We start from the raw sequence: 20,340 nt of genomic DNA on the forward strand, positions 1-20,340 counted from the left end.
ATATTAAAATCAAACGAAGGAAAGGAAAGGAGAAAGGGAGGGAGGGAGTGAGGGAGGGAGGCAACAAACCAGGACTAATTTGGGGGAATTTCCTTAACATGATAAAGGGAATCAATGGAAAACTCACAGCTAATATCATATTTAATGTTGAAAGGTTAGAAACTTTAGCCCTAAAATTATGAACAATGAAGAAGAAAAGGATTTCTGCTCTTTCTACTTTTATTCAACATTACACTGAGGTTTTAACAAGGACAATTAGTTAGGAAAAGTAAATAAAGCCTGTCTAGATTGGTAAGAAGTATAACAATCTCTATTTGCAGATGACATAATCTTGTATATAGAAAATCCTAAGTAATGCATTAAAATACTTGGAATCTAATAAGCAAATCCAAAAATTTTACATAATACAAGATTAATATACAAAAACCAATGAATTTCTATGTAATATGAATAATCAGTTATAATGAAATTTAAAAACAATTCCATTTACAATTATGTCAAAATACTTAGGAATAAATTTAACAGCCAGGCGTTGTGGTTCACGCCTGTAATCCCAGCACTTTGGGAGGCCGAAGTGGGTGGATTGCTTGAGCCCAAGAGTTTGATACCAGCCTGGCCAACATGGCCAAACCCCATCTCTACTAAAAATACAAAAATGAGCCAGGTGTGATGGCACACACCTGTAATCCCAGCTACTCAGGAGGCTCAAACATAAGAATCACTTGAATCCGAGAGGCAGAGATTTCAGTGAGCTGATATCAGGCCACTACACTTCAGCCTAGGTGACAAAGTAAGACTGTCTTAAAATAAAATAAAACAAAATAAATTTAACAAAAGAAAATAAAACTTGTACACTGCAAACTACAAAACATGGTTGACAGACATTGAAGAAGACCTAAGTAAATGCAGACATTTGCATTTGAAGACTTAATATTGTTAGAATGATAATATATCCCAAATTGATCTACAAATTCAGTAGAATTTCTATCAAAATTTCAGCTGGCTTCTTTGTTGCATGTAACCAGCTGATCCTAAAATTCATATGGAAATGCCAAGGACTCTGATTAACCTAACAACCTTGAAAAGGAAGGGCAAAACTGAAGAATACATGCTTCCTATTCTCAAACTTACTACAAAGCTATAGTAATCAAGCAAGACCGTGTGGTGCTGGTATAAGAATAGACATATAGACCAATGAAACAGAAGTTTACCAGAAGTAAACCCATATGTTTACAGACCATTAATTTTTGAAACGGGTGCCAAGATAATTCAATGGGGAAATCATAGTCTTCTCAACAAATGATCTGGAACAACTGGATATCCACAGATAGAAGACTGAAGTTGGGCTCCCCTTTTGCATTATATTCAAAATCACTGAAAATGGATCAAAGACCTCAACAATTAGTTTAGCATTTTACAAGTCCTAAAACTAAAACTCCTAGAAGAAAACATACATGTAAATCATGTTTGTGACCTTGGATTAGGCAATGGTTTCTTAGGTATGATACCCAAAGCCCAAACAACCAAATTAAAAATAGATTATTTGAACCTCATCAAAATTAAAAACTTTTGTGCTGCAAATGATACCATCAGGAAAGTTGCTAAAATGCACAGAATTAAAGAGAACACATTCAAATTACATATTTCATCAGGGAGTTTATTCCGAATATATTCATAAAACTCTTATATCTCAGTAATGAAAATATAACCCAATATTCTTGAGCATTTATGCAAAAGAAATAAAAACCTATGTTCACATAGCCACTTGTGCATGAATGTTCATAGCAGCTTTATAAATAGTCAAAAACTAGGAACAACTCAAGTATCTTTCAATGGGTGAATGTGAAAACTGTGATACATCTATCACATTATAGAATACTCCACAGAAATAAAAAGAAACAGATTTTTCATAGACACAACTTGAGTAAATCTCGAGGTAATTATGCTGAGTGAAAAAGCCAATTTCAAAAGATTACTTACTATATGATTCTATTTATTAATATATAAAATTCTCAAAATGATGAAACTCTAGAGATAGAGATGAGAGTTTGTTAGAGGATAGGAAAAAGGATATAGTGGGGTATGTGAATACAAAGTAATCAAGGAGTGCTTTTGTGATCATAGAACAGCTCTGTGTCTTGATTGTGGTGGTGGTTATGCAAATTTGTACATGAGATAAAATTACATAGAACTATACAACACACCTGTACACAAATGAATGCAGATTTTATCGAAGGTGAAATTGAATAAGCTTTGTTGATAGAAATACTGGTATAAATTTGCTGGTGTTGATACTGTACAACTATTTAACATGTCACCATTGGGAAGCAAGGTGAAGGGTTTGTGGCACTCTGAACTATTTTTGTAATTTACTATGAACCTATAATTATTTCAAAATGAAAAGGTGTTATAAAAAATTAACAAAATAAGTGAAATAAGTCAGTGACAGAAAGATAAGTACCACATGTTCTTGTCACATGTAAAAGCTAAAAAAAAATGAGCTCATAGAAGTGGACATTAGCAGCTGGGAAGGATAGTGGGGAGGGAAAGACAGGAAAAGGTTGATTAATGGATGCAAAGTTACACCTAGATGGGAGAAGTAAGTCCTAATGTTCTAAAGCAGTGTAGGGTAAATATAGTTTAAAACAATTTCATGTTTATTTTCAAAAAGCTAGAAGAGAGTATTTTGAATGCTCACAAAACAAAGCAATGATAAATACACAAGGTGATAGATATGCTAATTTTCCTGATTTGATTCTTTTAATTTTTTTAAGTTGGGGTTTCACCACGTTGGCCAGGCTGGTCCCGAACTCCTGACCAAGTGATCTGCCCACCTTGGCCTCCTACAGTGCTAGGATCACAGGCATGAGTCACCATGCCCAGCTTGATTCTTATATATTGTATACATGTATGGAAATATCACTCTGCATCTCATAAATATGTACAATGATTATGTGTCAACTAAAAAGGAAAAAATGAACAAAGGATTTGAACAGACACTTCTCCAGATAATACATACAGATAGCAAATAAGCACCATGCAAAATGCTCAGCATCATTAGTTATCAGGAAAATGCGAATTAAGCCACAATGAGATACACACTATACTTCTACTAGGATGGCTAAAATTTTTTAAAATAACAATACCAAGTATTGACAAGAATGTGGAAGCAACTGGCTCTCACACATTGCTGGAGGTACAGCCACTTTGGAAAATAATTTTGTAATTTCCCATAAAGTTAAGCAAACACAATCTTACCATGTGACTCAGCAATCCAACTCCTAAGAATTTCAAGAAAAATAAAAACATACGTCCACACAAAGACTTACTTGCAGGTGAAAAGTTCATTGCAGCTTTGTTCCCAAAAACCAAAAACTAGAAATAGTTCAAAAATCCATTAACAGTAGAGTAAATTAACAAATTATGATGTTTCCATACAATGGAGTAACTCTACAATAAAATGGGTCAGTCTCAAAAACATTACACTGAACTAAAGAATCTAGACATTAAAAAGAATCTAGACATGTATACAAAAGACTAGCAAAAGCAAAATCAATCTACAGTGATAAAAGGAAGATTGGTGTTTGCCTCGGACCAGGGATTGTGGGAGCAGCAGATAGAGGGAGTAAACACAGAGGAACTTCTTGGGTGATGAATATGTTTTATTCCTGGATTGTGCAGATGGTTACCTGGGTGTTTGCATATGCACAATTCATTGTGCTGTACATATGAAATGTATGCGTTTTAGTTTTCTAAAATATGCTTCAATGAAGTTGAATTTCTAAAAATATAGACCTTAAGATTTTTCTGGGTTTGCAGGGATAATAGTGAGAGGTAAGTTAAAGAATATAATGGTTTTAGGTCTACATGATTAGTAAGATGATACTGCCATTAACGGACATGTGTCTCTCAAAAATCCCAAACTCATTATGATCACAATTGAACTAAAGATCTCTTTTCAGCCAGGCATGATATCTCATGCCTATAATCCCAGCACTTTGGGAGGCTGAGGCAGGTAGATCACCAGAGGTCAGGAGTTCGAGACCAGTGTGACCAACATGACGAAACCGCATCTCTACTAAAAATACAAAAATTAGCTGGGCATGGTGGTGGGTACCTGTAATCCCACCTACTCAGGAGGCTGAGGCAGGGAAAATTGCTTAAACCTGAGAGGTAGAGGTTGCAGTGAGCTGAGATCATGCCATTGCAGGCCAGCCTGGGCGAAAGAATGAGACTCTGTCTCAAAAAAAAAAAAAAAAAAAAGAAAGGGAGATCTCCTTTCCTTACCACCCCCAAAACTACTCTTTCTTGGGTGTTTGCTGTTCCAGTGAACAACATGCTTATATGTGCAATCCAGAAAACTAGCAAATGTTTTTGACTCCATTACTGTCATTCCCCTTCACTCCCAAATCTGATCAATTACCCAATTACCCAGGCCTGCTGATTTGTATCTCCTAAATAGATTTTAAATGTGTTGGCCTCTCTCCATTTCCATCATAACCACACTAGTTCAAGCCATCATCTCTCACCTATACCACTCTAATAACCTACCAAATTGTTCCCCTGGCATCTACTCTTACCCTCAACACTGATCTGGACTTCTGGTTGCAAATGACAGAAATTCTATTCAAACTAGATTAATGTTTTTAAGATAAGGAAATACATTTATATAATCAAGAAGAAGTGAACTAGTCATGATTAGATCTATGGATTTACCTAACTTATTCAGAACTCAATTTTTCATTTTATTTCATCTTAGAGACAGGGTCCCTAGTCTGGAATGCAGTGATGTAATCTCAGCTCACTACAACCTCCACCTCCTGGGCTCAAACAATCCTCCCACCTTAGACTCCTGAGTAGCTGGGACTACACACATGTGCCACATGCCCGGCTAATTTTTTTTTTGGTAGAGACAAGGGTTTGCCATGTTGCCCAGGCTGGTCTCAAACCCCTGGACTCAAGTGACCCACCTGCCTCAGCCTCCCAAAGTGCCGGGATTACAGTGTGAGCCACTGAGCCTTGCCTGTTTTTAACTCTTAGTTGGAGTTCCCCACGTGATGGTTTTATTCTCAGGTGGCTCTCTGCAAATGATGGAAAAGATTGTTGATCTTTTCTTGCTGATCTGACCCGGTTCTTACAGGTAGCAATCCAGAGGAACAAGGATTACCTTTTCCCTGAGAGTCTGAGCAAAACTTAGAGGGGGCATTGGTTAATCTAACCAGGATCACGTGCCCAATCCTGAACTAAACACTAAGGCCAGAAGAATAGGGAACTGCCATTGGTTAGAAATGGGTTATATGCCCAGTCCTGTGCTGGGCAATGAGGAAGAGTCAATTCCACCAAGTCCTATGGAAAGGGCTCCCCATAAGCAGAGGGGTTCTGTCACCAGCACTGGGGGAAGGGAAAGTGGCTAGATCAACAAAAATTTTAACTACCAGAGTCTGTTTCCATTCTGCTCATAGAACTCAGAGTTATTTTATTTCATCCTTTTTAAGTTAAATTTGATGGTATATCATTCTCCTGCTTCAAATCATTCAATGGCCTTCTGTTGCTTTTAGGATAATATTCAAAATCTCTCACATGGCTCAAAGTCCTTTATGCTCTAAGCCCTGCCTACATCCCCAACTAAATTTTGTCACTCTCTCATTCTCTGTTCCAGCCACCCCAGCTTTTTTCAGTTTTTTTCACATGTCATGTTTTATCACAATTAGGATCCTTTCCTCAAGCTGTTTCGTGAACACACTCCATAGTACCCTGTCAGAAAATGTCTAGTGATTGTAGGGTACAGCTCAGACACTGCTTCCTCAATGGGATTTTCCTGTGTCTCCAGGTTAGGTCACATTCTCTCATGTAAACACATTCATTACACATGTACATCTCTTCTATCACATTTACCTCAATTGTAAGTATACAATCATTAAGGTAATGAATGTTTAATATCTGATCTCACTAATTAGAATGTAAACTCTATAAGGGATGGGATGATATCTGCCCCATTCACCTCCAGTCCTGGCACCTAGCCCTGTCCCTGGTACAAATAACACAAGCAATTTTTTCCCCCAACAAATGAATAAATTGGCCAGGCACAGTGGGTCACACCTGTAATCCCAGAACTTTCGGAGGCCGAGGCAGGTGGATCACCTAAGGTCAAGAGTTTGAGGCCAGCCTGGCCAACATAGTGAAACCTTGTCTCAGCTAAAAAAAAATACAAAATTAGCTGAGCATGGTGGTGGCTGCCTGTGATCTCACCTACTCGGGAGGCTGAAGCAGGAGACTCGCTTGAACCCAGGAGGGGAGGAGGAGGTTGCAGTGAGCTGAGATCGCGCCATTGCACTCCAGCCTGGGCAACAACAGTGAAACTTCCATCTCAAAAACAAACAAAAAAATGAATAAATTTGGTCAGGGACCAGAAAAAGAGAAATGATAAAGTTGGTTTTAGATAGGTTGACTCTAAAATAATGACAAGGCAACAAGTTAGAATATTTATAATAAACAGTTGAAAATATGGGACCATCAAGGTGAATACAGTCTAATGTTCCATGGGACTATGGTCTTTCAAAAAGAAGACCAAATATCCAAATATCAAAAATGTTTTACTTCCCCAAAGGACAAGTGATTTCCACTTAGGGGTTGAGTGTTGATGAACAGAGGGGCTCATTCAGGAAGTCTTTTGTGTCTACACTCCCTGGTGTTTTACTAACAGGCTTGATCCAAACTGGAGTGCCAACCACAGTCAAAAAAAAAAAAGGGGAAAAATATTGCATGCAGAAACCCGAAATAATTTTAGTTTTATTTACACAGGTTGTTCAGCTTAGAAACTGAAGCCAAATTTAGAGATTCAAACAACTCATATAATGGGTACATTTTCTACCATCTTTTTCCTTGGTAAACAGCAGAGACAGTGAAAACAGAGTGTCTTTCTAAGAAGAGCCCACTGTTCCATGTCTCTTTCAACGTTCTCCTCCACACCCACTCTCTGCTCAACATAAAGGTTTTGCTTGTTTGGGGTTATTCTGAGCTTAAGGAGCACTTCTCAAGAGAGTAGGCTAAGGGGTGTTTTTGTATTTTCCTTCCTGAGGTGTGTGCAGGAGGAAGGAAAAAAATAACAACCACAGCTATCCTCCTATTCAAAACAGTCCATCAATCATTTTTCTTCTTACATATTTTTCTTCAATATTTAACAGAACCATGAGTGGCTAAAGTCCTAGAAACTTCAGACATATCAGTTCCTTAATAAAAATACAAGACTCCTGTTTTCAAAACACAATGTTGGTTGCAAAGTATCGATATTTGGCTAATGTTTACAAATATCACATGTCCTAACTTAAAGGAAAAAATGATGGAGAGGAGGAAAAAGCTGTGCTTGGGTTTTTTGGGTTTTTTTTGTTTGTTTGTTTTGGTTTTTTTCCCGACAGAGTCTCACTCTGTAACCAGCTGGAGTGCAGTGGTGTGATTTCAGCTCAGGGCAACCTCCGCCTCCCAGGTTCAAGCTATTCTCCTGCCTCAGCCTCCCAAGTAGCTGGGACTACAGACGTGTGCCTCTATGCCCAGCTAATTTTTAGTAGAGACGGGGTTTCACCATGTTGGCCAGGATGGTCATCTCTTGATCTTGTCATCCACCTGTCTCAGCCTCCCAAAGTGCTGGGATTACAGGCATGAGCCACCGTGACTAGCTTGAGCTTTATTCCAAAGTTCAATCCAGCCCTTACTAAATCAGTAGTTTATGTTGTCAGCAGCAAAAGGGGAATCTCAGGACATGGAAAGAAAAGCAGGTAAGAAACACCCAGAAGAGAGGAGTTGAGCTGAGGTCAAGAAAGGGATGATGTGAGGCCTTCTTTGAAGCTGAGTTTGGACTTCAACATTTTTTCATAGCTTATTCTCCAATAATTTTGTCCATTCATTGGCTGCATGTGTTACCTACTACATTTCAAGGGGCAACAGGAGAATAAAGATTTAGCCAAGAAGTAGGTGAGTCGCTCAGACACTTGTCTACTTGTTGAAACTCCTTCATTTTTCTCCTTTGTTGGCATTTTTGCTGGGCAAGGAAAGAGAAGAGTTCACAGGTCCTTGAAGATTGGTCTATTACCTTAAATACATCATGGATATGCATAGCCTACCGGTTCAGAAATAGAAGGCAGGTAGGAAATGCCATGCTAACCAGGCCCATACAGGACAAGGGATCCTCTGCAGTCTGATGTTTTTCTTTTTTCTTTTTCTTTTCTTGAGACAGAGTCTCACTCTGTTGCTCAGTTTGGAATACAGTGGAGGGATCTTGGCTCACTGCAACCTCTGCCTCCTGGATTCATACAATTCTCTGGGTCTCAGCCACACAAGTAGCTGGGACTACAGGCGTGTACCACCATGCCTGACTGTATTTTGTATATTTGGTAGGGACAGGGTTTTGCCATGTTGGCCATGCTGGTCTTGAACTCCTGACCTCAAGTGATCTGCCTGCCTTGGCCTCCCAAAGTGCTGGGATTACAAGCTGAGACACCACGCCAGCCTACAGTCTGATTTTTTAGTGCATTAGGATTGCTCTTTCATTTTTCTACACACTCCCCTAGTCTGCTCATTACTGCATAAAATTCCAGACTTATAAGGCAAATTTTGTAAAAGAAAATGCATATTTGGCTAAATATGTAAAGTTCCCTAAATGATTGTTACTATAGTTTGTTTTTCTTTTTTTAGAAAATAAGTTTAGCAAGTTTATGAGGACAGAGAAAAAGGGAGTAAAGGGGGATTTATGAAGTGTCTAGAGCAAAGCCTAGAAAAATCAGGCTAGGAACAGAGACCAACCCAACCTTTGACTGAAATTAGGCCTAAGGCTGGCTCTGAAGTATTTAAGTCCTATTTTTTTTTTTTTTTTTTTGGTCTCTGATTTTGAATCCAAAGACGGTAGTACAAAAACACGACCTTTCTCTAAGAGTAGGTCAGTGTTAACAGGTAAGCAATAATACCTTATTTACACATAATTGAGATTTAAATGTCTAGCTAGGCAGTACGATAACTACCATAGGGAGAAGTGGCTTTCAATGGAACCTGCAACTCCAGCCCTAATCCCCATAACAGAAAATTTCTCCAGGTCTCACACATTAAAATAATACTCACAAGGGTAATTTGGGAGTGTATCATATGCATACTAACATGTATCATATACATACAGTATGATTCATAAATTGCACCCATCCTACAGATATAATATGAGCATGTAAAGATATGTGTGGAAGAATTTTCATTGCAGCAGTTTATATATTTGTGTGGGGCAACTTCTGGGTTCTCTTCTGGGTTCTGTTTCTCAGGTCTGTCTGTCTTTCCCTTCAACAATACCACACAATCTCAAAATTAAGCAGACTAATTCCTATTTTTCAAATTTGTTTTATACATTCTTATGTATTTGCCCCTTCATAAAAATTGTAAGATAATCTTATACATATCTGCAATAAAATCTTCTAGGAATTCTTACAGAAATTGACCTGCAGCTGGGCACGGTGGCTTACACCTGTAATACTAGAACTTTGGGAGGCGGAGGTGGGTGGATCATTTGAGACCAGGAGTTCGAGACCAGCCTGGCCAACATGGCAAAACCATGTCTCTTCTAAAAATACAAAAATTAACCAGGCATGGTGGCACATGCCTGTAATCCCAGCTACTCAGGAGGCTGAAGCAGGAGAAGTGCTTGAACCCAGGAGGCAGAGGTCATAATGAGCCGAAATTGTGCCACTACACGCCAGCCTGGGTAGCAAAGTAAGACTTGGCCTGAAAAAAAAATTTTTTTTAAAGAGATTGACTGCATGTCAATTTGGAGAGCGCTGGCTGGGCACAGTGGCTCACACCTGTAATACCAACACTTTGGGCGTCTGAGATGGGACAATTGCTTGAAGCCAGGAGTTTGAGACCAGCCTGGTCAATATAGCAAGACCGTATCTCTATTTAAAATTTTTATATAAAATGTAAATAAAGAAAGAAAAAAAGAAAAGAAAAATATTGGAGAGAATTGATGTATTCTCCATATTGAATCTTCCAATCCATGATCATGGGATACCTATCCATTTATGTATATCTTCTTCAGTTGCTCTCATCAGCACTGTGTAGTCTTCAGCACACAAGTCCTGTACGTGTTTTGTTAGATTTACACCTAAATATTTCATTTTTTTTTTTAGCCATTGAAAATGGTATTGTATTTTGAATTTCGGTGTCCTGGAAATCATTGCTGGTATAGAAATACAATTGACTTTCTTATGTTTATTTCATATCCTGTGACCTTGCCGAATTCACTTATTAGTTCTAGGAAATTGTTTTTGTGGATTCCTTAGGACTTTATATGTGGACAATCATATCATTTGCAAATAGGGATAATTTTGTTTCTTTCCTTCCAGTTTATATACTTATTTCCTTTTCATACCTTATTGCACTATGTTGAATAAGAGTGATAAGGCTAACGTACTAGCCTTTTTTCCCTATCATAAAAGGTAAGCATTTAATTTTTTACCCATTAAGCATAATGTTAGGTATAGGTATATACATGCTCCTTATAAAGTTGAGGAAGTTTCTCTCTATACTATTTTTCTGGGAGTTTTTATCATGAATGTGTCAAATTTTTATAAATGCTTTTTCTACAGTAATTGATATAATAATGTAACTTTTCTTTTTTAACTTGTTAATATGATAGATTACATTGACTGATTTTTAAATATTGAACCAGCCTAGCATCCCTGGAATAAATATTGCCGGTCATGGTATATAACTCTTTTTGTATCTTGCCAAATTATATTAGCTAATATTTTGTTAAGGATTTTTGCATCTATATTCATGAGGGATATTGGTCCACAGTTTTCATTTTTATGTTGGGTATTGTCATTGGCTTTGATATCAGGATAATAGTAGTTTTATTAAATGAATTTGTAAACTTCCCCTCTTCTTTTTTTTGGGAAAGATTGTGTAGAATTGATATTAATTCTTCTTTAAACATTTCATAGAATTATCCACTGAAACCATCAGGGCCTGAACATTTCTTTGTTGGGAGTTTTTAATTATGAGTCTGATTTTCTTGAAAATGTCAAAGATATTCAAACTATCTATTTTATTTGGGGTGAGTTGTGGTAGTTCGTGTTTTTTGAGGAATTGTTCTATTTTTCTTAAGTTTTCAAACTTATTTGTGACAAGTGTTTATAGTATTTCCTCATCCTTTTGACAGGTGCAGAATCTGTAGTGATACTCCTATTTCATTCCTGATATTGGTAATTTGTGTCTTCTCCTTTTCTTTGTTAGTCTTGCTAGAGGTTTGTCAAATTTATTGACCTTTACCAAAAAAAGAAAAAAAAATAGCTCTTTGTTTCATTGATTTTTCTCTATTGCTTTCTGTTTTCAATTTCACAGATTTCTGCTCTTTATTATTTCCTTCCTTCTGCATACTTCGGGTTTATTTTGCTCTTTTTTTCCCCCCCGGGCTCTTGAGGTGGGAACTTAGGTTACTAGTTTGATACTTTTTCTCTTTCTTAATGTAAGCAACTCATGCTATAAATTTCTTCCCCACTGCTTTAGCTGTGTCCTACAAATTTTGATAAATTGTATTTTGAAGATTGGGGCAGCAGTGAGAGTTCCAGCCATCCATGGTGGCATGGTCTCATTACTGCTGGGTAATGGTAAAAGTCTTGACTCCAATAGGCCTGCTTTGACACCAAATCAGTGGGAAGGGGTAGGTAGCTCCTTTGCTGCCTGGTGGAGGTTGATGTCAAGACTCTCCCCTTGGTCTTCAGTGACACAGCAGGGGGCCTGCCTTGTTACCTATCCCAGGAATAAAAGTAACAGCCTGTTGAGGCGGGAAGGCTGGGCTCCACCACGTGGCTTTCGCTGGTATAGGTGAGGGTGGGGCCCCAGTTTTTTCTGTGGTGTTTGGCTATAGCAGGGTGAATATTGTCTAAAAGGTTTCTGGTTTTATAGGTTGCCTCTTTCCTACTCCTTTGGCTAGAGAGAGCAGGCTTTTGTCGGGGTTGTTTGGTTGTTTGTTTTGTCGAATCAAGTTAGTGTTTCTGGGTAACCAGGTTTTTAAGCTCCAGGGCTGGGATATAGAAGGCAAAAAGAAAACCCCGGGGAACTTACCAGCATGTTGATCCTCAGGTTCCTAGGTTCATAGCCAGTCTGCTTTCCGCTCTTCCCACTTCAGACTCTTCTCTTATGTTTGTTTTGTATATAATGTTGAGGGTTTTTAGTTGTTCTTAGTGGGAAGAACAGGAAAAAGTAATCTATTCCATCTTCCTGGAAGTGGGAATTGTACTTTTACTTTTTATTCTGTATAATAATTGATTATTCTTTTTAAATGGTGGGAGTATGAATAAATTTTAACGTTTTTCTTTTGTGTTTTTTACTGTCAGTATGATAAACAATGAATCTATGTGGTAAAGCTATGCGATCTTCCCGCTGTAAAATGTATATTTACATGAAAAATCTCAGATAACAGGAGGCAAAGATTCTTGTCAGATTATTTATTTCATGCAACTGAAAATGTTTCTTATAGTCTCTCATAATCCACATTTAAAATATTAAACATAAGCTTTGCCCAGTGGCAGTATCATAGCCAATGAAGTTTATCTGAGGCACAATTATTGCTAATTGAAAACATTTCCCAATACCCTGCCATGAAGACTTGCAATATAGTTGACATTAGCAATTTTTGACAGTCTCTATGGTGACCAAATATAATATTGTATATTATACATATATATTACATATAGCCTTGTAATAAAGATGCAGTAGACATAGTTTCTTTAAACCTGTATTCTCTCTTCTTTCTAAATCATACTCAAATAATAGTTAAGAGTTCAAAAATTAAAATATTACAAGGAAAAAAATTGTAATGGAGACAGATGCATAGAAATTTTTTAATGAAAGAAAGCAGTTGAGTATATGGTAACTGACTTAACAAACCTCAGGAAGGGGAAACCAAAACCAGGCAGTGAGGGAATTCCAACAACAAACAAACCCTAGGACCCTGGAAAAGTTCAGAACTTGAAAGTACATGGTAACTTTCATGGAGGTGAGACTGTGACCAAAATAGTAGAATTGGTTGGAAGTCTGTGGAAAGCCATGTGACCTCTGTGTCTCCTTATGTGCCCTAGATAGCTAAATGATTACTTTGCCCTCTAACTTGTTTGATGAGAAACTTATTTTCTGGTGAAGTTGAACCAGAAAGACAGTCTCTGAGCTTGAGGCTTTCATTTTCAGTTGATGGATGGTTGAGTGTTCATATACAGAATGGTGAAATTTCATAGCCATTTTCTTTTATTGGGCCTTCAAACACCGGCAGCCTGACTTTTCACTCCCAGAGAATTCCTAGTGTGGGAAACTGACCAACCCAAGGAAAATGACCTACAAGTACTGGCAGGCATATGATTAAGAGTAGTCCCAGAAAGAGAAAAAAGAGAATACTAAATTTGAAAGATTATTTTTAAAAATTAAAGACAATTTCCTACATCTAAAGAATATATCTTTCCACCTTAAAAAGACCCATCAAATACCCATACAATAGATGGGAAAATGCATAAATACTGAAATTTCATATCACTAGGACAAAGAGAATAGCCTAAAGCTTTCAGTACAGAAAACAATACAAGCCAAACACACAGCATCAGAAATCAGAATGTCACTGGTCTCTCTACAGCAGCTTTAAGTCTAGAAGATAATAGTAAGCAGCTTTCACAGTACTGAGGAAAAATTATTTCAAACCCAGCATTCTATACCTCACCAAATTATCAAGTAAATGCAATGATAGAATAAGAAATTTTCAAACTTGTGACGTCTGAAAAGATTTAATTCTTATTTACTTTGTCCAAGAAGATACTAGAGGAAGTGGTCCAGCCAATACAAGCAAGCCAATAAACTGTAAGGAAAAGCAAATGGGGTACTCAGTATGAAAGTGAAGGAAGATCCCAGGAGAAGAACTGTATAGCAGGCTGGTTGAGAGAGCAACCAGTCCAGACTGAAGTAAGAAAGAGCACCAGGAGTGCGGAGAGACAAAGAGAGAAAGGGAGAGAAGGAAAGAGAGAAAGAAAGAAGGAAAGAGAGAAAGAAAGAGAGAGAAAGAGAAAGAAAAAGATTGAAAAGAAAGGAAGGAAGGAAGGAGGGTGGGAGAGAGGGAGGGAAGGAAGCAGGGAGGAAGAGAAAGGGAGGAAAGGAAGGAGGGAAGGAGGAGAGAAAAGAGAAGGAAAGATAGCAATTGTTGTATCACTTTATGATGTGACACTTCTAGCAGAGAGGTTTAGGATTAATGATATAAAACTAAGCAAACAACAGAGACAATTATCAATTCCAAGGGAAAAAAAAAGTTGCTCAGAGCAGGAAATCGAATCATAATCCCCTTACATGGCTTAATTACAAGTAATTTTCACATACTCCTAGTATTTTAAATGCTGAATATCATCTTACCAAGAATTACGGTAAAATCATAATGTGTTAGGGAAATAGAAGGAGGGTATGTAACTATAGGTAAGCTAAACCCTCACCTTCCATAGTAAAAAGTCAATAGCTAATATTAAACCCCTTTAAATAACAGTGTGTATTAGTCCATTTTCACACTGCTAATAAAAACATACCTGAAACTGGGCAATTTACAAAAGAAAGGGGTTTATTGGACTTACACAATTCCACATGTCTGGGAAAGCCTCACAATCATGGCGGAAGGCAAGGAGGAGCAAGTCACATCTTACATGGATGGCGGCAGGCAAAGAGAGAGAGCTTGTGTAGGGAAAGTCTCATTTTTAAAACCGTCAGATCTTGTGAGACTCATTCACTATCAGGAGAACAACATGGGAAAGATCCATCCCCATAACTCAATTACCTCCTGCCAGTTTCCCCCACAACACGTGGGAATTATGAGAGTTAGAAGTTAAGATGAGATTTGGGTGGGGACACAGACAAACATATTCCACCCCTGGCCCCTCCCAAATCTAATGTTCTTTTTACATTTCAAAACCAATCATGCCTTCCCAATAGTCCCCCAAAGCCTTAACTCATTTCAGCATTAACTCAAAAGTCCACAGTCCAAAGGTTCATCTTAGATAAGACAAGTCCTTTTCTCCTATAAGCCTGTAAAATCAAAAGCAAGTAGTTACTTCCCAGATACAATGGGGGTACAGGCATTGGGTAAATACAGCCATTCCAAGTGGGAGAAATTGGCCAAAACAAAGGGGCTACAGGCCCATGCAAGTCTGAAATCAAGCAGGGCAGTCAAATCTTAAAGCTCCAAAATGATCTCCTTGGACTCCATGTCTGACATGCAAGTCATGCTGATGCAAGAGGTGGGTTCCCCTGGTCTTAGGCAGCTCCACCCCTGTGGCTTTGCAGGGTACAGCTTCCCTCCTAGCTGCTTTCATGGGCTGGCACTGAGTGTCTATGTCTTTTCCAGGAGCATGGTGCAAACTGTCAGTTGATCTACCATTCTGGGATCTGGAGGATGGTGACATTCTTCTTACAACTCCACTAGGCAGTGACTCTGTGTGGGGGCTCTGACCCCACATTTCCTTTCTGCACTGCCCTAGCAGAGGTTCTCCCTGAGCATCCTGCAAATTTCTGCCTAGACATCCAGGTGTTTCCATACATCTTCTGAAATCTAGGCAGAGGTTCCCAAACCTCAGTTCTTGACTTCTGTGCACCCACAGGCTCAACACCATGTGGAAGCTGCCAAGGCTAGGGGCTTGCACCCTGTGAAGCCATGGCACAAGCTGTACCTTGGCTTTTTTCAGTTACAGCTGGAGCAGCTGAGACACAGGGCACCAAATCCCTAGACTGCACACAGCAGAGGGACCCTGGGCCCAGCCACTTTTTCCTTCTCAGCCTCTGGGTCTGTAATGAGAGTGGCTACTGCAAAGGTCTCTGATGTGCCCTGGAGATACTTTCCTCATTGTCTTGGGGATGAATATTTGGGTCCTCGCTATTTATGCAAATTTCTGCAGCCAGCTTGAATTTTTCCTCAGAAAATAGGTTTCTATTTTTTATGCCATCATCAGGCTGCAAATTTTCTGAACTTTTATGATCTGTTTTCCTTTTAAAACTGAATGTATGTAACAGCACCCAAGTCACCTCTTGAAAGCTTTGCTGCTTAGAAGTTTCTTCTGCCACATACCCTAAATCTCCCTTAAGTTCAAAGTTCCACAAATCTTCAGGGCAGGAGCAAAATGCCACCAGTCTCTTTATTAAAACATAGCAAGAGTCATGTTTGCTCCAGTTCCCAGCAAGTTCCTCATCTCATCTGAACCAGCTTAGCCTGAATTTCATTTTTTATATTACTATCAGCATTTTGTTCAAAGCCATTCAACAAGACTCTAGGAAGTTGCAAACTTTCCCATATTTTCCTGTCTTCTTCTGAGCTCTCCAAACTGTTCCAACCTCTGCCCGTTACCCAGTTCCAAAGTCACTTCCACATTTTCAGATATCTTTTCAGCAGCACCCCACTCTCCCAGTACCAATTTATTATATTAGTCCATTTTCACGCTGCTAATAAAGGCATACCTGAGACTGTGCAATTTACAAAATAAAGAGGCTTAATGGATTTACAGTTCCACATGGCTGTGAGGCCTCACAGTCATGGCAGAAAGCAAGGAGGAGCAAGTCATATCTTACATGGATGGCAGCAGGCAAAGAAAGAGACCTTGTGTATGGAAACTCCATTTTAAAAACCATCAGATCTCACGAGACGTATTCACTATCACTAGAACAGCACAGGAAAGAACCACCTGTGACTCAATTACCTCCCACTGGGTTCGTCCCAGGGCACATGGGAATTGTGGAAGTTACAATTCAAGATGAGATTTGGGTGGGGACACAGCCAAACCATATCACAGGGCAAGGGTATTTGCATATATGGAAGTAAATACTATAAGAGCTAAAAAGAGCTGAAGATGTTTGCCTCTGGGGAATTGGAATCAGATACGAAGAGGGTACAGAATTAAAATCTCTTTTAAAAAGACTATAACTTATTAAATCTTTAGTTTTAATTCTCATTTTTATTATAAAAATCACAATTCAAAGACATCATTTATTTTAAACTCTCTTTTTATTAGAGGCAATTATTAAGTATTTACGTATCTAATGCTTGGGTCTGTTTAGCCTTCTGATCCTTAGTCATTTTGGGTAATGTCACACTATTATCTATGCCAATAAAAATGTAATTTAGATAATGTGCCATTTTCCATGTTCACTCAAATTTAACATTTATTTGGAAGGTATTCAAAACAATTTAATTGACAAATTCTTAACTAGCTCAAAATTGCTGTCATCATTATATTCATTTTATCATTATTTATCTGTAGTAAATGATCTTTGGATTGGTCCCCAAAATAATGACATAAAATTTTCAGAGGATATTCCATCATCATTTTTGCCTGCACCACAGCACACTTATTAAAACCCACTCAAATAATCTGATTTAAGTTTTAATTAACCACTTGGTTTCTTAAATGAGTTTTGGAGACATGCCATGCTCTTAAATTAGTACTTCAGAGTGAGCTATCATTTGCTTTTAAAGACTGTTCCAGCACATTGCCAGCACTTGAAGACTAATGAAAGAAACAATCAGTCTAATGTTCTAGTATTAAACAAATTTAAATTTTTTATTCCTTTGTCAAAAATCATATAACTATATTAAGTATTCCGAAAATCCAATCGTTCCTCAAATTAAAAAATAAAAAAGGTGGGGAAAGTTTTGTTATCTTTAGTAATAATAGGCCAGCCACAGTGGCTCATGCCTATAATACCAGCACTTGGGGAGGCCGAGGCAGAAGTATCACTTAAGCGCAGAAGTTCAAGACCAGCCTGTGCAGCATAGCAAGTCCCCTGCTTCTACCAAAAAAAAAAATTGAAAATTAGCAGAGCATGATGACACATGCCTATAGTTCTAGCTAGTTGGTAGGCTGAGGTAGGAGGAACACTTGAGCCCAGGATTTCAAGGCTATAATGAGCTATGATGGTGCAACTGCACTCCAGTCTGGAAAACAGAGTAAGACTCTGTTTCTAAGACACATTAACATCATCATTGAAATGTTTTGCAGAGAAAGATACATGACTCCAGCATATTCTTGCTAAAAATGCAGTTCTGTCTAATCTCGAGAAAACATCAGACAAATCCACATTGAGAGGCTTTCTACCAAATAACTGATTCATTAGAGGTGTCAAGATCATTTGAAGACAAGGAAAGAATGAGGAACTCTCACAGATTGGAGAAGTCTAATGAAACACAACAAAATTCAGTGTGGGATATTGGAGCCAAACAAACAAACAGAAAAAGGACTTTAGGGAGAAAACTGGTGAAATGAATAAGTTTAGTTAATAATGTTGTAACAATGGTAGCTTCCTGGCATTGATAATTGTAGTATGCTTATATAAGTTATTATCATTAGGGGGAAGCCAGGTGAACAGTATGCAGGAACTCTATCTTATATTTGCACCTTTTCAATAAGCCTAAAATTATTTCTAAACAAAAAATTTAAAAAGAAACATCAAAGAGTCTGGGCGTGGTGGCTTACACCTGTAATCCTAGCACTTTGGGAAGCTGATGCAGGAAGATTGCTTGAACTCAGGAGTTCAAGACCAGCCTAGGTAACATAGTGACCATGTCACTGTTTTTGTTTGGTTTGTTTGTTTGTTTGTTTGTTTGTTTTGAGATGAAGATTCACTCTTGTCACCCAGGCTGGACTGCAATGGCACAATCTTGGCTCACTGCAGCCTCCACCTCCCAGGTTCAAGTGATTCTCCTGCCTCAGCCTCCCAAGTAGCTGGGATTACAGGCATGCACCATCACGCCAGGCTAATTTTGTATTTTTAGTAGAGATGGGGTTTCACCATGTTGGTGAGGCTGGTCTCGAACTCCTGACCTCAGGTGATCTGCCTGCCTCAGCCTCCCAAAGTGCTGGAATTACAGGTGTGAGGCACCGCGCCTGGCCTTCTATTGTTTTTTAAATTTAAAAACTTTAAAAAACAATCAGAAAGCAAATTCTTAACTATTTTTTATAGAAAAATAAAGAATGAGATCCTAATCAATCTATAAATCAGAGATGTATGTTAAAATGTCTTTCATTAGTTTTAGTTTGAAACTAAAATAATGTACTATATATGTCAGTTGTTTCCTAAGGTATTGCCTTTATTAGATGTAGTTTTGTTTCTATTATGTAATGGATACGATTTGGCTCTAAATTATCACCCTTATATTTGGCCTTGCTAGATAATAGGTTATCTTTCTCAGTTTGCTCCCAGATCCATTCTCCACCCTGCTCTGTGCCTTAGCAGGGGTGACCTTGCATCCTCGTCCATTGCCCTCTGGCTTCTGGTTGGAGGGTTTTCTCCCACTGAGACTTCATCCAGCTGACTATTCTGATAGTGGCTGGGTTCTTTGACAGCCACAGCTCTTGTGGGAGGCCTCTTCCAAGGTCACCACTCTCACTGGCTGGGATAATACCATTTCCTCTCCTGCCCTTTGGATGTGTAAATTAATGACTTCTCACTGTTACTGATCCCTGGATGCCTCAACATCCCTTGTTGGGTCTCTTAATCCCTTAATCCACCTGCAACTCTGTAAACAATCCCTTTAATAAACACATCCTTTTAAAAAATCCCAGCTGCGTGTGCTATCCCTTTCCTATCAGGACCCTGGCTGAACAGACATGTTACTGAAAATCACTGGGGCTGTTTTATAGGCTCTTTTCTTTTTTTTCTTTTTTTTTTTTCCCTTTTTTGGTAGAGTCACAAGTATTCTTTTAATCTCCTGTAGGATCTTCTATATACACACATACACACACACACATTTTATTTCTTATTTATTTTTAAGACAGGGTCTCAGTGCCATTGCCCCCCAGGCTGGAGTGCAGTAGCATGATCTCCCTTCACTGCAGCCTTGACTTCCCAGGCTCAAGTGATTCTCCCATCTCAGCCTCCTAAATAGCTGAGACAGTAATATTGGGATTTAGGGGTTCAGAGTGCCCTAAGAGGACGTTTCTACAGGTTCTTGGTCTCCTGCCCTATCAAGAATGAGAGAGGGGACCACAGGGCAGTGCACAGTAAATGTCGGACTCAAAAGTGTCTGTAGAAAGTGATTTATTTAAAGAGAGAGAGAAACAGAAGGAGAGAGAAAGAAACAGCTGATTCTCACGCTGAGTGAGAGAATGCAGAAAGAAGGAATCCAGGAGAGGAAAGCAGCTTCCACACTGAGTGGAAGGGAATAGAGAGAGATGGAGTTCAGGATGGGAAGACAGGTTTCCACGAGAGAGTGTGGAAGGGGACTCCAGAGGGAAAATCCAGGAGAGAGAAAGATGGCTTCCTCAAAGGGAGTGTTCCTGGAAGGGGATCCAAACATAG

The 20,340-nt window shown here is 38.6% G+C and overlaps 1 non-coding gene across 1 annotated transcript; it reads left to right on the forward strand.

Moving 5' to 3' along the window:
• The first annotated feature begins 12,548 nt into the window (after nt 1-12,548).
• On the forward strand, nt 12,549-12,689 carry LOC116528299. Its single transcript, XR_004258976.1, has one exon. It is a non-coding gene; the product is annotated as a U4 spliceosomal RNA (small nuclear RNA).
• Nucleotides 12,690-20,340: the final 7,651 nt, after the last annotated feature.

This window comes from Sapajus apella, unplaced genomic scaffold (assembly GCF_009761245.1).
Source record: "Sapajus apella isolate SASKATOON/1434 unplaced genomic scaffold, GSC_monkey_1.0 scaffold2, whole genome shotgun sequence".
In the NCBI taxonomy this organism is placed as follows: domain Eukaryota; kingdom Metazoa; phylum Chordata; class Mammalia; order Primates; family Cebidae; genus Sapajus; species Sapajus apella.